The sequence below is a fragment of the Labrus mixtus genome, chromosome 10 (genome assembly GCF_963584025.1).
Source record: "Labrus mixtus chromosome 10, fLabMix1.1, whole genome shotgun sequence".
NCBI classification, from domain to species: domain Eukaryota; kingdom Metazoa; phylum Chordata; class Actinopteri; order Labriformes; family Labridae; genus Labrus; species Labrus mixtus.
Window position 1 is genome coordinate 3,826,632 of NC_083621.1, and position 19,897 is coordinate 3,846,528.

Genomic DNA, 19,897 nt, shown 5'->3' on the forward strand with positions numbered 1-19,897 from the left:
GAGAAAATCTATAGTGACAAAGACGTTCAAATTTAAAATGCCAACAAGATGTACAAGCAACTCATCCAACACAAAAGACATGATTGACAGTGTTTTGTTTTTTTTAACACAGCCGCTGACAGGCAACAACATTAAAGCAGTTTAAAAAAAAAAAAACATGTTCCTCATTCTTTCAAAACTTCAGAGTTGTTGCTTTATTTGTCAGTCGATTATTTCTCCACGTCATGCACAGGCAGTCAGGTTGGGTCATCGTTACACCCGAAAAATCGGATTGAAACGATGAGCGCAGACTGAGAACGAAGAAGAGACAACCTGGAGAAACTACGGCGCAGTTAATTCAAACAAAGCTGAGGGAGCGTGATACGAGAAGAGAAACATGTTGAGTTAATTAACAGGAGACACACAGACACCTTTCAGTTTAGACAAAGACAGTAGCCTTGTTATGAAGAACCAGAGATGTGACTGTTAGAGGGCTGCATGATGTGTGTGTGTGAGCTCTGAGAGTTTCAGTCGCGATTCAAAGCTTAATACCGATGTTGTGATTTATTTAATGTGACAATGAAGGAGTAGAGCGCTAACTTGACATTTTTAATCCATAAGTTCAGATCTGCGCCGCCCATCTGTTTCATCTCTAACAGCAAGTGCAGAAAAAACATCGTTAATTAACGCCTGTTTAAAGCCAAAGCCTTATCGCTGTTGTTATGGTGACGCACATCTGGCAGCAGCTGTGTTATGCCGTATTACTAATTTCTTCATGTGAAGCTGTTTTCCAGAGCCTACAGTGCCAGAGGGTTGTCACCATGCCTGAAGTTTAAACTTAAATATGATTCTAGTAAGAGTCAAACAATATCAACACCTGTTTGGTTACCGTGGCAACATAATTAGAAGCCCTATAGGCACCCTATATTGGGTCATTGGGCATAAACGGCCCGCTCCGATCTCCACCTCCTGCTGCATCTTATCCCATCTCCCCCTAACACATTTTTCTTAACAATGAGTAAGGTCTTTCACCTGCTCTTTTGTAAAAGCACATTGAGATTATACTTGTTATGAATTGGCGCTATACAAATTATGATTTTGTCAGTTTATTTCAATAGATGACACAACTTGTTTCCGTATCTAAACTCACACTCGACTTGTGACTGACTGACTTTCTGGCGGATGTCAACGCAGCGTCTTTGATTTTGATTCACTCTGACACTTCAGTTTTGCAGCACACCTGAAACAACAAAGCAGATTTCTGCTGATATTTGGCTGGAGATGTCAAAACCTACGTTTGAATGTTCAGTGTCATAATTTTGCTGCTTCTGACTTTCTGAATAAAACATCAGAAATAAATATCAAATCTTGTTTTCAGTCAGAAAATCTTTGTGACATCATTTATTTATTTTTGACAGGTAACATTCATTTCACTCTCCTTTATTAAATTATTTGTTTTTCTTCTTTTAGGGATGTTGCTCCTCTGGTGCTGGAGAGAGAAGGTCTCCCCTGTATGGACAGACCGATGCTGAGAATCCTGAAGCATCCATGTAATGTTTTCTGACAGACCTTGAACAAATAGCTCTTAAAAATAAAATGTTACACTTCTTCTCTGCAAAGATGCATGGAGGAAAAGAGAGCTGCAGAAAAGTAGCAACATTTCTCGCTTTACTTTCTGCCCGACTGAACTACGCCTCTGAATTTTCCCCTTAATCGTCACATTTTAAGGAATTATATCTCCTCTCAACACTTCAGCATTTATCCGTTTTACGTCTCAATGCTTCTGCTACCGCTGATGTGTGAAATCACTCATTTTAGGAAAGTTTATCTATTAAAAAAAACTTTAATTAAAGTCACAGTTCTTCGTCACCTCCTGATTACAAAATTAAACAAGCCTCTTCAAATACGACACAGTGTCGGAAAGCCTTTCTCTCCTTGTGAAGTTGTGATCACGTGTAACTTCCTTAAAATAATCAGGAGAAGAAACAGTACTCCAGTTCCCTCGTCCTCCTCCTCCGTCTTTTAGCCCAGAGTCCCTGCACAGATGTATCAATCCCCACTCTTGATTCTTCACCAACTCTATCTTGATTGTTTCCTCACAGCCATGAAAGTAAGACCTCAATAAGCACCTGCACAGGCGCCGGTGATTCCCTGGGATCTTCCCTCCAATCTCTCTCTAATCACAGCCTCGCCCCTTCTTTCAGCCTCTACAGTATCACACCATCGCTTTATTTCGCCCCGGCGCTGATCTTAAGTCTTACTCCAGGCGAGCCATACTTTTATCCCACATCAGCCTGCGTCCTCTCTTTCCTCTATCTGCCAACAGATTACCCAGACCCCTCTCTTTTCCCCTCGCATGTCCTGCCCCCCAGTAAGCGTCTGACACTAATATTAGTTTCATAATCCACTTTGGAGCGAGGCTGCTGTGCCATCGGAGACATTACACCCCTGAAGCTTCACCATCTAATCCTCTCTGTTTGGATCACCTGGCCCACAGTGCACAGGGCTTTGTTATCAGAGCTCATACTTTGTCTGCAGGCCGCTGGGATGTACCGTTGAAACAAAAATTGCCCCACAGTTCACCTGTTTGGCGTTTTACCTCCCATCAGCAATGTGCAAATCCTACTTCGATGCATAATCCTTGTAAATCTTATCAGTTGCATCTGATTTACATGCTCTTGGAATGATTTTGTATTGTAAGTTTGCATGTTAATGATCATTTAAAGACAGGGCTTTGGCTCAGGCTGAAAGACAAGCCAGGGCTTCAGATATTTGTTGGTTTTTAAAAAAGGCTCATGGGGACATCTAGTGTTCACTGATGGAAGGAAAAAGGAGGAATTGTATAATTTTCCCTGCATGAATTATATCTACTCTTCTGTCCAACAATAATAATCACAGCTAATATGGACGTGTTAAATCGTCTTCTACAACCCCATTAAACACATTTTTTTTCTGCCAATATTATAAATGTGATAAATCATGAGATCACTGCGCACAGGTAGGATATAGTAGGGTTACACTTCCACTTCAAAATGAAACTGGACGATAAGGTTTGGTTGAAGATGAGTGAGGTACAAAAACAACAATCATGTATTTGTTTCTTCTTACAATGAGACATGCTGAAGTGTATTGCATTGTCCAGGGAGAGGTGTATCCTTAATGACATAAATATGGTGGAAAATGATTAGGAAATAGACAGAGAGCTCTATATATATATATATATATATATATACTTATAAAGAGATAAAGCTATGGAGAGATATAAATACAAGAGGAGATGTTAACAAAGAGGGATAGGTCAGAGATACAATTATAGAGATAGAGAAATATGGATGTGGAGCAAAAGAGAGCGAGAGAGATGCAGAACTAAAGGAATAAAGAGAGGTATACACATATGACAATGCAGAAAAGTTAAGATACAGATAGATATAGAGATAGAGAGAAATACACAGAAACAGAGAAAATAGATTAAAAGAGATTGTTGTTTCTTTTCTGATGCTGCTAGCTGCTAGCATACATCGTGTTAAAGTCGGGGAGCAGCGTTCCCACTCCCAGGAAAAAAAATAAATTGTGTTGATTAAAGGTAAATTGGCTGCTGTAGGAAAGAAATGATGGGTGGGAGGCTCAGTTGAGGGGTGTGATGAGATGTTTGAAGTGATGCATTGGAGATGCAAGTTGCAGGATCTAAAAAGCGAGGAAGCGTCTGAGAGGAAATGCTGTGCCGGCGAAGAATGGCAAGCAATTTGGAGAATGGGAATGTGCGAGGGAGACTGCGAAACAAAGTAATTTAAAACTGCAGCCGAATAAACTTCTCTGAAACATTAGGTTTGGGTAGCAACTGTTTCAACCTACATAAAGGACAGACTTAATGCATTGGACTGTTGTATGCAAATGCATAGTACTGGCAATAAACCGAATAACCTGGCGTCCGTTTGTGTGTCTCAGTAGAGGAACCATTCGGCTCCCACTTTATCTTGCTCCTGTTATCTGTCTCTCGCCTCCCCTGCTGCTCCCTGCTTCCCGAGCTTTGATTAGCTCCCATTAAGAAATCACTCCAAGCCGCTCAGCAGCCCAGCACATTTACAAGTCATAAAGCAGCGCAATCAACAAACTCACACCAGGCCCAAACTCTCCAAACACCCATTTGTGAGGCTTGCCACAACGAGACAGAGAATTCAAATGGCAACAAAGTGGTGCTTGACACCGCTCGGGGATGAATGAAGAAGCTGCCGAGGATTTATGTGTCAAAAGAAATCAAAGTCCATGAGAGAAAGAGAGAGAGACTAGGGCTGTGTCCTCTGTCAAGATTGAGGGAATCAGTCGAAACAATGTGGCTTGATGGCACTGGCAGACACAGCCGGAAACCAGAACAACCAACAACATTTGTCATTTTTAAAGAAGGAAGCTGCAGCTAACTGGTTATACCCAACTGTAAGTAGCAGTAAGCAATGGCAATGAAATGTAGATAAAAAAATCTATTCACAGTGGCTCTGCAATATCTGATACAGGAAAAGTGTTTGGTCCATCGAAACTGTATTTTTAGAGCAGAGAGACGTTGATTCAACTCGTTGTTTTAAGTTAATTCAGTTATGAACAGAGGTGTATTCACAAGTATTCACATTCATTACTCAGGTAGAAGTATAGATACTAGGGTTTAAAAAGACTTCTGTAGAAGTTGAAGTATCAACTCAAGCTTTTTACTCAAGTAAAAGTGTAAAAGTAGTGGTTTGCACCTGTTTCAGCCACATTTATGCCCATTGGAAATGAACACATTTTATTACAATGCAAATACATTAAAGAAACATATGTGAACTGCTGAGCATTAACATGTGTTTCATGGAGTGGAAGATATGATGACTAGTTGCCTATGAGTATTGTAATGGTGCAAAAAGTCAAACTTCAGAGGCATGTTATCAATAGCCTTTATACGAATGTAAATGTACATCTAAGCTTAGCTGGAGGAATCTGTGAGCTCTCTGAGAGGCTCTGAACTAAGGTTTTTCTATGGGAGGGTTTGTGGCACACCACGCTGTCTCCAATGGCATTATAATAATTCTGCAAATTTGTTGTTGCTGGTAGTGATGAAAATGATGGTGATAATAATGATGATGCAAATGATGTTGTGGAAGAATATTATAATCATTGCTATAACCTCGTTACTTATTACAAATTTTTATTATTATAGTAATATATTTACAATAATATTTATTTTTTGGCGAGATTTCGCCCGCAGCCACCCTGTCTCTCACACACCCCTGAGACCGGGGGCCAGGGAGAAATCTCGCGCGAGATTTCGCCCGCAGCCACCCTGTCTCTCACACACCCCTGAGACCGGGGGCCAGGGAGAACTCTCGCGCGACATTTCACCCGCAGCCGCCCTGATCTCTCACACACCCGAGACCGGGGGCCAGGGAGAACTCTCGCGCGACATTTCGTCCGCAGCCGCCCTGTCTCTCAAAAGCCATAAAAAGTGCAGAAAACAGCAAAATACAAACGCAAATATTTGTCATTTTATTGCAGGCAATCAAGGTGTCCAGAGGTTGCTAGTCTTTGACATATCAAAGACTCTAATCACTAATAACCTTGCATTTTAAAGGGTTACAATCCTGAAAATAATTGAATGTTTTGAGCAAGTCGAAAGTTGTTTAACTTTAACTAACGCAGCATAAAAATATAAATACCTTTGAGGAAAGAATGAAAATGTCTTTCGGTAAATCATTGAAAAGAAAACAACAGTTGTCACTTGCAAGGGGATGTAAAAGGAAAGTTTGCCAGCCATGCTATTTTCCAGTCCTTTAAGGCTCTAAGCTTTGTTATCAAGCACTCTATCAGAATCTTAAACCAGAACAGGAGCTTTTTAAATCTACTTTAACCACTCTTTTTTGCCTCCAGTTAGATAAAACCCATCATGTCTAGAGAGAGGGTTTGGTAAACGTCTATGCAGACCCCTACATAGACGGACACTTTGCTTCATTCAATCAGCTGAGAGAGAAATTTAATCTGCCCCAATCACACTTTTTTCACTATCTGCAAATGAGACACTATGTTCGAGCCGAAATTCATGATTTTGAGATCTTCCCAGCAGAAAACACATTTTTTGATGTCCTGAAAAACCCTCCTAACTCCAGACATCTCATCTCTAAGTTTGTGTGTTTGACAGTTGTAGCTCAGCCCATACTGTAAAGATCCAGGAGGCTTGGGCAGAGGAATTGGGCATTGCTCTGTCAGAGGTTTTGTGGGATAAGAGTCTGTCTATGATACATTCTTGCTCTGTGAACAGTAGACACCAGCTGATTCAATTTAAGGTGGTCCACCGACTTCACTATTCTAAACACAGGTTGCATCGATTCTATTCTTCTGTTTCCCCGTTGTGTGACAGGTGCAAAGTTTCAGAGGACACATTGACTGATGCCTTCTGGTCCTGTCCTTTGCTCACTGGCTTTTGGTCCAAAATATTTGACTGGTACTTTAAGGCCTATAACAAACTATTTTATCCAGATGCTGAAGTTGCAATCTTTGGCTGCTCACAGTTAACTGGAAGTCTTCCCTCACACTTGCAATGCTCCCTAGCACTGGGGATGATTATCGCTAAGAGACTCATTCTGACAGACTGGAAGTCGTCTTCCCCACCCTCTCTTCAAAAATGGATCTCTGAAATGATGTCAGCCATACGAATGGAAAAACTCAGGTTCCTGAGGACAAGTTCGATAAAAATTCTTGGCAATTTGGGACCAATTTCTTGTCCATTTGGACCAAAGCTGATGTGGGTTGAACACTCACCTTGTTACCACCACGGACTTACAGCCTATTTGGGTTTACTGAGTGACTGGCAGCTGTGCAAAAAATTTCTGTTTACTTTTCACGAATTTTTTAATGTACATGTCTGGGGAGAAAGAAAAAAAAAAAAAAAAAAAAAAAAAAAAATAGAGCCAAAACCAGTTTAAAATGCAGTCGGAAAAACATCAGTGATAAACGTATAAGATGGACAAGGCAGCAAGGATATCTTCCAATACAGTTCAATTCATGGATACACCAGCGAAAATTATTTTTTCAAGCGCCGTAATAAAACAATAAGTGTGTTTTCATGGCCCAGACTGAACATCACCACTGGACTGCAGCCCTTGATGTGGTAATCATTGGTCGAGCAGAAGTCTGTCTTGATTTGAGACTGGAGCTGAGTGTGTAGAGAGGTGGGATTAAAGTTCTGCTTATCAGAAAAATAACCCTAACAGAAGAGGGTCTCGACTAACCTCTTTCAAAGATCCTACATCCATGGCTGTGATGACAAAAAGAAAAAAAATGATGTTTAATTTGGTCAACAATAAGGCAAAGTTTGAAATGTGGAAAAACCCATCCTTTACATGAGTAGAAACACATTGTATATCCCTGTTGACAAAAACATAACACATATTGGCCCTCACTTATCAAACGTACAACAGCAGAAAAATTGTTGTTTGTATTTTCCCTCGTATTTCTGTGTGAGGAGATAGTGGTACGTCTTGACACCACTGGATGGTTTCTCTACCAAAGCCTAAAAAGAAGAACCCACATCGTTATGTAGGTAATGAAATCCATTGGGATTATTACAACTGGTGACATCATCAAAGCCAGTGCCTCCTTCTCCACCATCAAATATCGAACCTCTCTGGGGAACAGTTTCCGGCTGATGTTGGCGACTGGATGCCGATCATCCTGAAGTAACAGAGCTCCCAAAGCCCTGTCAGAAGCATCAGTTTGCAGAAGAAAATGTTCGTCAAAGTTTGGGCTGTACAGAAGAGGTTGCTTACTTAGTGATTGCTGGATATCACTGAAAGCTGCCGCCTCTGTCCACTGGATCTGATTGGGACTCCAGGATCTAGTCAAGTCCGTGAGAAGTGCTGCCCTGTTGGAGAAATTGGGTATGAAGCGGTGATAGAAGCCTGATAGCCCAAAAAAGATTGGAGCTGCTTGTTTGTGGCAGGGGACAGGATTCTATGGCCTGGATTTTGTTGACCTGAGGGCGTACAACCCCATTGAAGATGACGTGGCCTATGTACTTCGATAGGATGACAGTCAGACTGGCAGAATGAAGGCGATCCAAGACAGCTTGCAGGTGTTCCTCCCACGTGTTACTGTAAATGACACTGTCATCTAGATATGCTGCAGCAAAACCAGAGAAATAAAAAAATGACCTGGTCCATGAGTCTCTGGAAAGTTGCTGGAGCATTGTGAAACTCAAATGGTATTACTGTGAAATGGAAAGGGCCCCATGGTTTGCTGAAGGCTGTCAGCTCCTGTGACCGATCGGTGAGAGGAATCTGCCAATAACCCTTACAGAGATCTATTGTGGTCAAGTATTATGCCTTTCAAGCAGTTCACATTATTGGTGTTGATAGGAATCAAAGAGAGAAATTAAATTCAGGTATCTGAAATCAATGCAAAACCTTATGCCTCCATCTTTCTTTGGTACAAGTACCTTCCCAGGGAAGGCATCAGGTTAACCTCCCTCGTCAGTGAGGCCAGCAGGCGCTCAGGGAAAAACTTAATCTTCTCACAGAAGCACCTTCTCTAACAACAATGTTATGTTCAACAATATTTGTTCTACCAGGATTCTCCTGGAAAACATCTGAATTACAGATGGATCTCACCTGAAGCCGTGGGCCGCCTTATTGGTTACTGAGCTCATGGTCTACCAGGTCACTAGAGAGGCAAGTATTGCTCATCCACTTCTTAATCCAGCACACTTATTAGCATGACTTCTGTTTTCCTTTCAGGTCGCTGCACCCACTCTTGTTAGCACCAGCACTTTCTGTCCAGGGTCGAAGAATCTCTGCCTGGCCGGCTTGTCGTACCAGGACTTCTGTTGTTGCTGGGCGTCGGCCACATGAGATTGGGCCAACTCACCCATTTTCTCCAGCTGCTCTCTCATCTGGATGACATAGGATACAACGTTAACAGACCCCACCCTCCCCTTACCCCCTCAACAGTGCCAACGACCCCCAAACTTCATGTCTATACAAAAGTTCAAAAGGAGCGAAACCAGTGGAGGATTGGGGTACTTCCCTGTATGCAAAAAAAGGAGGTATGGCAGCCATTGCCCAGTCTGTACCAGTGTTGTTTACCAACTTCCGGAGCATCTGTTTCAGGGTCTGGTTAAAGCGCTCTGTTAGCTCATCCGTTTGAGGAACATATGGTGTAGTCCTGAGGCTCCTGATACCCAGTAACTGGTTCACCTGTTTCAGCAGAGTAGACAAAGTTAGTTCCCTGATCAGTTAATATTTCACAAGGGAAGCCCACCCTTGAAAAGAACTGTACCAAACAGAAAGCATGGATGGATTTTAGTGGGAAGACTTCTGGATACTTGGTAGCAAAGTCTGTTATAACCAGCATATAACAGTGCCCTGCTTTGCTTCCCTCTACAGGACCAAGAATGTCCACCCCAAGGCGCTCAAATGGGGTGCCAATAATGGGTAGTGTTTGAAGTGGAGCACTGCTGATGACAATGTCGGGTGGTACAAACTTCCTGTGTACCAGTGTCTAATCACTCCCAGAGTCAAGCAAGGCCCTAAGAATGGTTTCATTAACTTCAGTGTTTTGCATTTTAATATAAAAGTCATTTTAGCACATTTGTGTCATCTTAGCCGAGATGGGTTTAGCATCACACACACACAACTCTTCAGGGCTCTCATCAGGGTTGAAGTCCAGGGAGCAGAATCTTCGCCTGTAAGTCTCAGGATTCATGTAATTTTTAGCAAGAATGGCAGACTTCACCCATTCATAATTAAGAGAGTCATCAATGTCCATATGCACATAAATACCTCTAGTTTACAAACCAAATTATAAGAACTAGGCCTATAAAAGAGGTCAACTTAATATAACTTTAAATCAACAAGATGTCAACTAAGGTATGGACTCAAAAAACAGACCTGACGTCTGAATGAAGGTCCGTCCAGGTAAACATCAATGGCATCCACTTCAGTTTCTGAAATGCAAAGTATGTGACTCATCAGAAGCCTATAGAGAGCAAAGATTGCGATATCTGGTTAAATTGTCTGATTTGTGTATTTATTTTCTCTGGTACCATAGCCATTGCTGTCCGTCTTTTCAATTTTTGACCTGGCGCTTTGCATTGTGGGAAACAGTCAGTGAAGACTGGTCTTCTGATGATCTACTGAATATTTTGCCAGATAAATCAGTACGTAATCAATATAGTAGATGTTTCAAAAACAGCCTGATAATTTGTTGAACCTTCTTTCTGATACAGGCCCCTGACAGATAGCAAACAGTGAGTCAGAGACGAGAGGAACTTACTGAGATGACCAGAAGGAGCAGGATGGTTTGATAACTCTGATCAAAACAGGATAACCATTTTATCAGCAGCAACAACAATACTCCAGTTTGAACCACTGGAGGAGGAGAGACTGGGATCTGCCTGTATCTGAAAAAAAACAACAGTTCCACACTTACAAATTGGCACAGTAGTGTTCACATTGATTGATTGGACTTTGTCAGAAAAAGTCTGAGTCCCTGCAGACCAAAGCTTGGAATTTTCCACATCGCTAGATACATGGAAAGAAATGTTAATCTCAATGTTTGTAAAGTAGTTAGCACAACTGTCTAGGAAGGTTGTAGAACGGCAACTCAGCAGATGAAGATTTTCCAAGAGGTGAGTATTTACAGTGATTAAACCAACACATGTTAACTAAACTAAACAAAAGTTCAATGTAAATAAGGTAACTTACTTGATGATTAAATCAGACTAAGAACCATGTTAAAGGCAGCATGTCCTCACCTCTCCTCATGCAAGAGCACATGTCTCCTGGCTTTATAGATGGCCCCATTAACAAAATGGCCGCAGCTTGGTGCAGCACAACTCAAGTAGTGGGTTTACACTTTTCTCTTACAGCAAAGAAATCTACATAAACCCTTAAATTAACCTCAGATCATTTACTCAACTAAATTAACTTTAAATAGTTAAATTATATTCTACCAGTAACTCAAACATTAAAGAAATTATTAGAAAGAAAACATTTCTCAGAAATAAAACCCCTTCAAAGTGGTCTGCCCCAGTGATGTCAGCGATGACATCATCAATCTGATAAATACCCAGGAAGTGCTGGGCTATCCACTTTTAGCTGCATGGAACCACATGGGAAACTGAATGAAAGAACGAACAGAGGTAAGTATGGATAAGACAATCAATGATATTTTGCAGTTCCAGAAACTAAATAAAAATGACTGAACTAAGTCAAGACTGTATGTTTGCTTTAAGTTAATTTATACTTTGATGTGAACTGTAAATTATTGCGAACACAAACAAACCCGGGATAGTAGTAAGTGCTGCAATGTTACACAAGCAATAATAAATTAAAGCTAAATACACAAATGTAATTAATGATGTGATTTGATATTAAATAAAGACTTAAGTGACAAGTGGTGATTAAGAGAAGAGCTTCTCACCCACTTTGTCACAATGTTTTGTCAAGTTCTCTATGCGCTGATTCAGCTGACTGTAAACTCCCCTAAGTGTTACCACAGGGCTAGGGTTGCAGGAAGAGAGAAACCCTGAGGTCTTACTGGGCGCTGCCATATTTAGTGTCTGTGCTCAGTTCACTCACAGAGTGAAGGATTATAGGGGGATCTGCCGGCTAAAAATGTTGTTTCTCAGAGTATTACAAACAATTTACAGCTTTATCTATTTTTTCTGTCTTTAGTAAATCTACAGACACTGAGGACGGCATAACAAAGCATATGAACGTCAGCATCCTCCCGGTGATAGAAGATGAGGTCGTCCTGGAGCATCAGATCAAGCAGCATGACTATTGGTAGTTATGCTCATGGGTCTGCTGTATGCAATTAACATTGACTACCAAAAGGAAGTACAGTATACATTTTAAGTCATACAGAAGAACCTATTGAATATCGGTGGTGACCACTGCCCCCTTCAAGGGTCCATGGACTGAGAAAAACACTTCTTTGTAAAGCTGTGAGGTCGGGAGTTTTCTGAAAGCTTCCAAGAAATATTTGGACATTGTCTCACAGATCTTTTCTGAAATGTTTGCGTTACCACGGTAAGATCACCTCATTAAATGTGTAAATTACCTGATTTTATACGTTTATTGCATCTGAAAATACTGAGAAAAGTGACCAATAAATGATAAATGCAGCAAAAGAAGGACAACTGATTTTTTGGACATTCTTGGGTGGAAATGTTTTTACCAACAAGCGGTAAAAACATTTGTAAATGTTTAGATGTGCTATTTGATCTGATCTGTCAAAGGTTGAAGAACTAAAGTTGGTTGGTTTCTATGATAAAACGAATAACCTGTGGAGATTATATCTTTTTTTTGTGTTTGAAAGGAAGTTGAAAGTTTCCAGAAAAGAGAATCACTAAAAATGTTTAAATTGACTAAAATATAAATATATATATTCAATTTAAATTGATTAATTCATTTAACTCAATATTTTAGATGGATTCAACTTTTGATGAAGTATTTTAACTTGGGATTTCAAGTCAAAAGAAATTGAAAGAGCATTTTGCCTCAACTAGATAACGAGATAATTCCACAGGAACTGAGTTGTGTTCAAAAGTTTTGTGAACTTAAAGATTTAAGTACAACTGACTTGATGTCAAGTTTATTTGACTATAGAACATTTTATTTCTTTGGAATAATCACAAATTTATCTCAACTTATCTTTTTTAAGTTCAGGTAACTTAACATTTTAAGGCAACCCAGACACTAACTTTTTTAAGTCATAACTAGTTTTTTTTTTTTTTTTTACAGTGTTGTTTTATCTTTCCCAGTCCTTGTGATCAAAATCTGTAGATCACCTTCATCCTGCTGTGAACTTCTCATGCTGCAGAAAATGAAGTGTTCTACATTTCAACTGATTGTGTTTGAAGATGCACTCCAAGACATGCAAGCCCAAGAAAAGGGAGTGTTTTACTCACTGCATTTGTTAACTGTGCTTCAAGTTGTTGGAATGGCCCTTTTTAAGGATGGACTGCAGATTGTATTTAAAAGTGTTTCCGCTGGAGTGGAGAACAGTAAATGTTAAACAAAAAGTCAAACTTGCCTTATATACATGTTTGATAATTATTTTGTCAGTATCTGTGTAAGCTAAGTGATTCACAACACAGAGCACATCACACGATGAACTGAACACGGAAGCAGAAGAGGTGATCACAGGACCATGAATGCTGTAATAATTACTCCAGTAAAGTATAGATACCCAAAATGTCTACTTAAGGTAAGGAAGTATTTGTACTTAGTTAATGGACACCTCTGGTTGTGGGGAAGTCACAGTCTGATGGTGGTTGCTGGGCGTCAGGCGGTGGTGGTGGAAACAATTGCATTTAATTTAAAAAAAGCTTCCTATTGGATACAGAGTTGCAATTTTTTTCCCAAACTGGTATGAAATCACAGTTTGATACTGAGCCCGTCCAGAAACTCCACTCAGTTTATTCTGTTGCAGGGTAGTTTCTTTCTATTGTAACTATCAAATGTTAGGAAACAACTTACCAGCAGATTTTATCCAGCTCATCTTATTTAAATTTCTACATGCAACACGTCAAAATCCTCTCTTTGCAGCTTTTTCAAATCATCTAGCCAACATTAAACCGGCATTAGCAGCACCGAAGGTAAAAAAAAAAAAATAATAAAGGCTGTGGAGCGAAATCCCTTCAGTATGAAAAATAACACAATGGTATCAAACAAGTGATAACCTGACCTTTTCTCAGGGAGAGAATGCAAAACATTTGCAAAGAGCGCAAAGACATCTGGAAGGAGGGTAGCAGCTAATGTATGCATTAAAATGTCAGAGTAATGGCTACAGAGTTTATGTAGCGTATAAATCCTCTCTGAAGGCTCCAACATGCAGAGAATACCTTTTTGTAAAAAAAGACATCTGTGCTCGGCCACTCACAAATACCACTGTGATTATGTTTTTTTCACGGGTCGTTCTGAAAACCAATAAAGTGCTGAACAACGGAGATTAATGCACATAATCAAAGTTACTCAACAAAGTATAATGTTTAGGCTAGAAGAAGTCTCATTATGCTTACGGGGAGGGCGAGTGAGGTTAAAACGAGCCAGCAGAGTGGAACAATGCAAGAAGATGAAAACTAAATTACGTAAGGACAGTAAACCTGTGAAATGAGTCTTGAGAAACAGTTTTAACAGCCTGTGCTTTTGTGAGAATGTTTGTTTGTTTAAAGGTTAAACTGGGCATTTGGTCTCAATTAGTCTAAAGTTCAGGTCCTTTTTACTGGATTTTCTGCTCCTGTTGTGGGTTCTCAGTTTGGTCGCTAAGTGCAATAAAACGATCCTTTTAGATATGAGATAGATTGAAGGTCAAACCTGGAGTAGATGGATGCCACTCGTGGAGGGAACAGATAAAAGTTTGTGGGCTTGTTAGTGCATCTTTGTTTATTCAAATGACATTTAAGCCACCTTGACACTTTGAATTCAAGGACCTGTGTGCACGCTGTCATTTTAAGAAGAGTCAAACTGTCTGAAACAACAAAAACAACAACATACGTTTGTAACCTAAGTCCATTTTTTTCCCACTGATCATCATTTAAGTATGACAAGATTCATTTGTAATACATAAAAGATGCGTTTCATATGATCTCGGAAGTCGGAAAGTTCGAGTTGCCGGTCTGATACATCATCAGGAACGCCCCTCTGAAGTCGGAATTATGACTTAGAAGCTTCAGAGAAACTTCATTAGCCCGAGTTAAAATCCAACATGGCTGCTACGTTCATCAACAGTAATGTTTAAGCTGTAACTTTTGTGTTTATTATGAACATGAATTTATTAATCTGGGACCTCAAGATCACATTGTTGTTGTCTAAATCCTCTGACGTACTGACTGTTTTAACATGTAGGTGTATTTGAAAATATCGCCTCGTAACCAAGACATAAAAAAGCTTTTCTCTCACAGAAAGAAAAGGTTGGGGCTTTCCACTGAATCCAGGAAATGTAGCAGGTATTTAGGTTTCTGATCTGGGTGGTTCTGACAACTGCAGTTGCCCCGACATCACATCTCACATCCTCAAATCAAACTCAAGTCCAAATCTTGAGGATAAAAGGGGATGGGAGGGATACTTACTGCTGTCACACTTTTAAACCTCCTCAATCAAAGTGAATATGATGTGAAATCCAGTCTCACGCAGACAAACTGTTGCCGTGTTACCACTTCACAACTTCTTCTTTTAAAGCAACTGGAACAAGACAGGTGATAAGGATAGAAAATCCCTCAAAAGGAAACATTTTCATAGCCTTGAATCTAATGATGTCTCAATTCTACGTTGACAACCAATCAATGGACTGAACAGCGCTTGTTGGATACGTGTCACATTTACACATTAATGCAGAGGATGCCCATCAGAATGAACTTATTTCATACACATTCATACATCACTGACTCTGCCACTTGGTAGGTTCAGTGTCTTGTCCGAGAAGGCTTCAAAGATTGGACTGCAGGAGCTGGGGCTAAAACCACATACAAAGGCGTTGCTTGTCAACAGGCAAGGCATGATACTGCTTTGGGCCCCATGCCAGTAGGGGGCCCCCAAGGGCTGATAAACTTCAGACCACAACAGTGGCTCAAATTTATTTGCCTTGGGTCCCAACAGACTCCAAAATCGCCGCTGACCACATATAGCGTCTAAGTCTAAACTTAAAGCCACTGAGGGGCTACGTAGACATGCTAGCTTTAATTCGACTAACATTCATTGACGCGCTTGCCTTGGCTTCGCTCCTGAGCGAATATCTTCCATATCTTCTTCTGAACTCAAAGGTGACACCTGCTGGAGCAATTTGTGTCTTACGCTTTGTAACTCCTAAATATGGCTTTTTTAAAATTAAATAACTCTTATGCTACAAATTGTCTGAATGAAGACTTTAACATCAAGGGGGGCCTAAAGAAAAGACAGGGATTCAGCAAAGTGACATTTAATCCTGGGGGAGGGGCGGGGGGGTATTCATTTATTTAGGAAATGCATATTAATTAGCATTAACCTTTACTCAACAGTGTTTAAGTTCCAGCGTTAGCTAAAGAGATCATTTTTGTTTGTAGCCCCTGGGAAGACAAACACACACAATACCTGAAGAAGTACTACAAAAGAATAAAATAGAAAACTATTCAAATACCAGGAACCAATAGATAATGCTTAATGATTTACATTTAATGAAGGAGCAGTATGATAGGATGTTTAATGTGAATTTCCTCGCCCAGTTGTTCAAAAGGTTTAATTTTCTTCTTTTCTACCCGATTTCAAGATTTGATATGTTCTGATATCATCATTCTTGCTGGATTATTTTGAACAACAAAGCCCTGCATGGCAAATCCCTCTAGTTAAAAAAATTGTCAAGGTTTATTTTTTTTATGTCTTTATTGTAGAGATAGGACAGTAGATAGAGTGGGAAAGAGAGAGAGTGGGGAATGACATGCAGGAAAGAAGCTTTAGGTTGGACTTGAACCCGGGCCACCCGCTTCAAGGACTACAACCTCTGTACATGGGCTGTGCGAATAAACCACTGTTAAATGCTGAGATGATTCAGTCTTGACAAGGAGACAGAGAGTAGCCAAACAGTCTTACCACCCCTAGAGCAACACTTAGCATAGCTTTAAATGTTGATTTGTATCCTGCTCAAAAAGACTTCAACAATAGTAGTTTTCATTTAAAGGCTTTATATGCGATTTTTTGATCCAGCAGATGTCGCCCTTGAGCGCCAGCATGAAACCAAAACAACTCGCGCTGCATTGTTGTGTTAGCATGCTAATGCTAGCGATCTTTATTATGCTCGTATCTTCACACTGCATGTAAATTTACCTGAAATGAGCGTGATCTAGAAACACAGTTAAGCAGTGAGTACAGTATGTTATTCTTCTTTTCTCTAGTCCCTCAATTAAACAACTTTTATACACGAGGGGAGGAGTCAGCTGGCCGTCTCCGCGATGTAAACAAAGTGAAGATAGGACTCTGAAAACTCTGAAAACATCACAGACAGTGGGACTCGGGTGTTACACCCATTGTAGACAGTCAGGACTCAGAGTTATTTTCAGAGGATATACTTGATTTATATTACATTTAAGAGTGAAAAATCACATAGAAAGACTTTAAATAAGTTCAGTGATAAAAGCTAGCCAGTTAGCCATTCAAGCTAATGGTAGAATTAGGGAATTTACCATTGTTCCTAGATAAATGACCCTCAAATTGTTTCTGAATTATTCCAGATCCTTGCCCTGCATTCAAACCAGCAACCTTTCCACCACATCTCTTAACGACAACGATCTCCACTCAAAACTACTGCTTCTCCAACAGCCGCCGCTGCTGGAGTCATTATTGTGTCCACTTGACGCCCAGAGACGCTGAGCTCCTGACAGATACTCGACCTGGCACAGATTGTTGCGGTGTATACTTATAACTTTGTGTGTTTGTCAACTGTCAGCAACTTGCATGATGTCTCCTCCAAGCCTGAACCCAGACAGCGAGACATAATTATTGCGTGTTCCTCGGTACATCACCCGGCTCTCGAGGAGATCAGCCTCGACGACTCCCGTCACCTGTACAGCTCCTCCTCATCTCACACTCCAGAAAAAAATGTGTGTGTTTTGTGTGTACATTTTATACAAGAGATAAAATTGCAAGCCTAGGATTGTACAATACCTTTTGTTTACAACACTGGAAATAGTGTACGTGTGTATTGCCCCTTTCTACACTCTATATGTGAGTGTGTGTGGATGTCAGACCAAGACAAACCAGGCATTTATTCCCTGTAGCAGGAGAGTGTGTGTCACATCCAGGTGAGTGTGACAGATCGGGAGCTTCAGTACAGCGACAGGGGAGCCGAGGCCATCGCGCTTGTATTATTCATGAGAGTCGGGGATGTTTCGTTGGCACAGCACAGATAGCACAGCGGCAAAAAATAATGGGATGTCGAAGCTCACTGCTGTGTCATCAGCAGCATCACAGTCTTACAGCAGCACCTAGTGCTCGCTGTATGAACACTGACTGGCTCCAACCTTGAATTCATGACTTTTTTTTTCTTTATCAGCATTCAGTCTCTATAGGGGAATAAACAGAAAATAATCCCCGATTTGAGGAATTGCTTTCTTTTTCCATGTTGAAAAATACAGTGCAAAGCAGAATATGGGTCTGTTAGGTGGGGGTTGTTTTTATAGTAGATGAACAATGATGTAATCGTGAAACAGGCTGTGGATTCTCTTCATCTTTATTCAGCCGTGGTCAGACAACATAGAAACACAACACACAATGGCTGACAAAGTGCGGACCATCGCTGACCCATGACCAAGATCTCACAATCACTGGCAATCATTGACAAACATTGGCCATCACAGGCAAAGTGGCAAAGTCTTCATCTTCACAGTGTTGCTTATATTCTACTAGAAGGTACAGCCCACAAATTCCTGGCTGCTTCGGTTCATATCTAAAAGGCCAGAAAGAAGACATCACCTTGACTCGTAAATATCAGACAGATACATTTCCTCAGTCTCATTTCTTCAGAGTCACATTTCCTTTTCAGCTCACAACAGACACTTGGCTCCAATCCAAATATAACCCTGCTGCTATGAGGTCTCTAACACATGTGTATTACAGCTTCACAAACCTAAAAGAAGAATTACTCTGAGATGGTTGACACAATTCAAAGATATATCCACAAAAATTATCAAGATGAATGAAACGTACTAACAGGGTCTTTCTAAATCCACCTCCTAAACCTGCTCCATCAAACGTCACTGCAGTTTGCACTCTTGCATGGAGGGTCTGAAACATTGATGCTATTCAAGACCTCTAAATGTGGAGTGAGATTTGGTTTGAACACCAAGTTTACCCTGATGCTGAATTACTGACCACATACAAAGCCATGTAGCATAACGTTCATAACGTACATATTTAAGATATGAATAAACCAGACTGCTCAAACATTCCTCTTTCACTCATAAAGCGGCTGTGGCTCAGTTGGTAGAGTCGTCACCTCTCAACCGGAAGGTCAAGGGTTCCATCCCCAGCTGAGCAACATGTCCGATGTGTCCTTGGGCAAGACTTTTAACCCTGAATTGCTCCCGCTGCGGTGAATGAATGGGATTAGTTACTTCTGATGATACTACATAGCGATCACTACCATCAGTGTGTGAAAGGGTATGAATGGGTGGGTGTGACAGGCGGTGTAAAAGTGCTTTGAGTAGTTGGAAGACTAGAAAAGCGCTATATAAGCTCAAGTCCATTTACATGCACCTTGCAGGTGGAGATTCTCTGTTATATGCACGCTCACAACTAAAAGTACTCTGGTTTAGCAGAGAGTGGGTAAGTGTGCAGGAGGAAGAGGTGACTTCACTAATTCTGATGGCTTCTGGGTTAATATAACAACAACATGTACGAGAACGTTTCCAAAACACAACAGTGGAAAACATAATACACACACCTAAAGCCGGACCCACACTGAGATTTCAGACCAATCAAGTCCCATGACTGATTTTGAACTTGGGCCGAAGAACAAGCGCAAACACATCGTAAAAACAAGAAGTTTTTTTTTTTTTTTAAGCTCCTGAGCTTCTCTATGATTACTTCTGACAAATCAGGAACAAAACCTATAACCATTAGTGTAGTGCAGGGTACAAGTTTATGGAGTTTACCCACATATTTTCAGTATCCATAGGTAATATCCACTTCCAAATCTCCTTTGATTCACACCAATGATTGACTGACAATATTCAGTATATGCTGCATTTTTCTCTTATTGTTTAGTACATGTCGCTGTTTGTAACAGAGGCTGTTTATCCTCTGCTGAAAAAAACATGTGGGGTTCAAATTAAGAGCATACCCCTTCTTTAGGCATCACTACATTACTGCCTGTAACACTAGTCCCCGTCCTTCTGACTAGTCTAATAATCTTTATCCTCCCACAA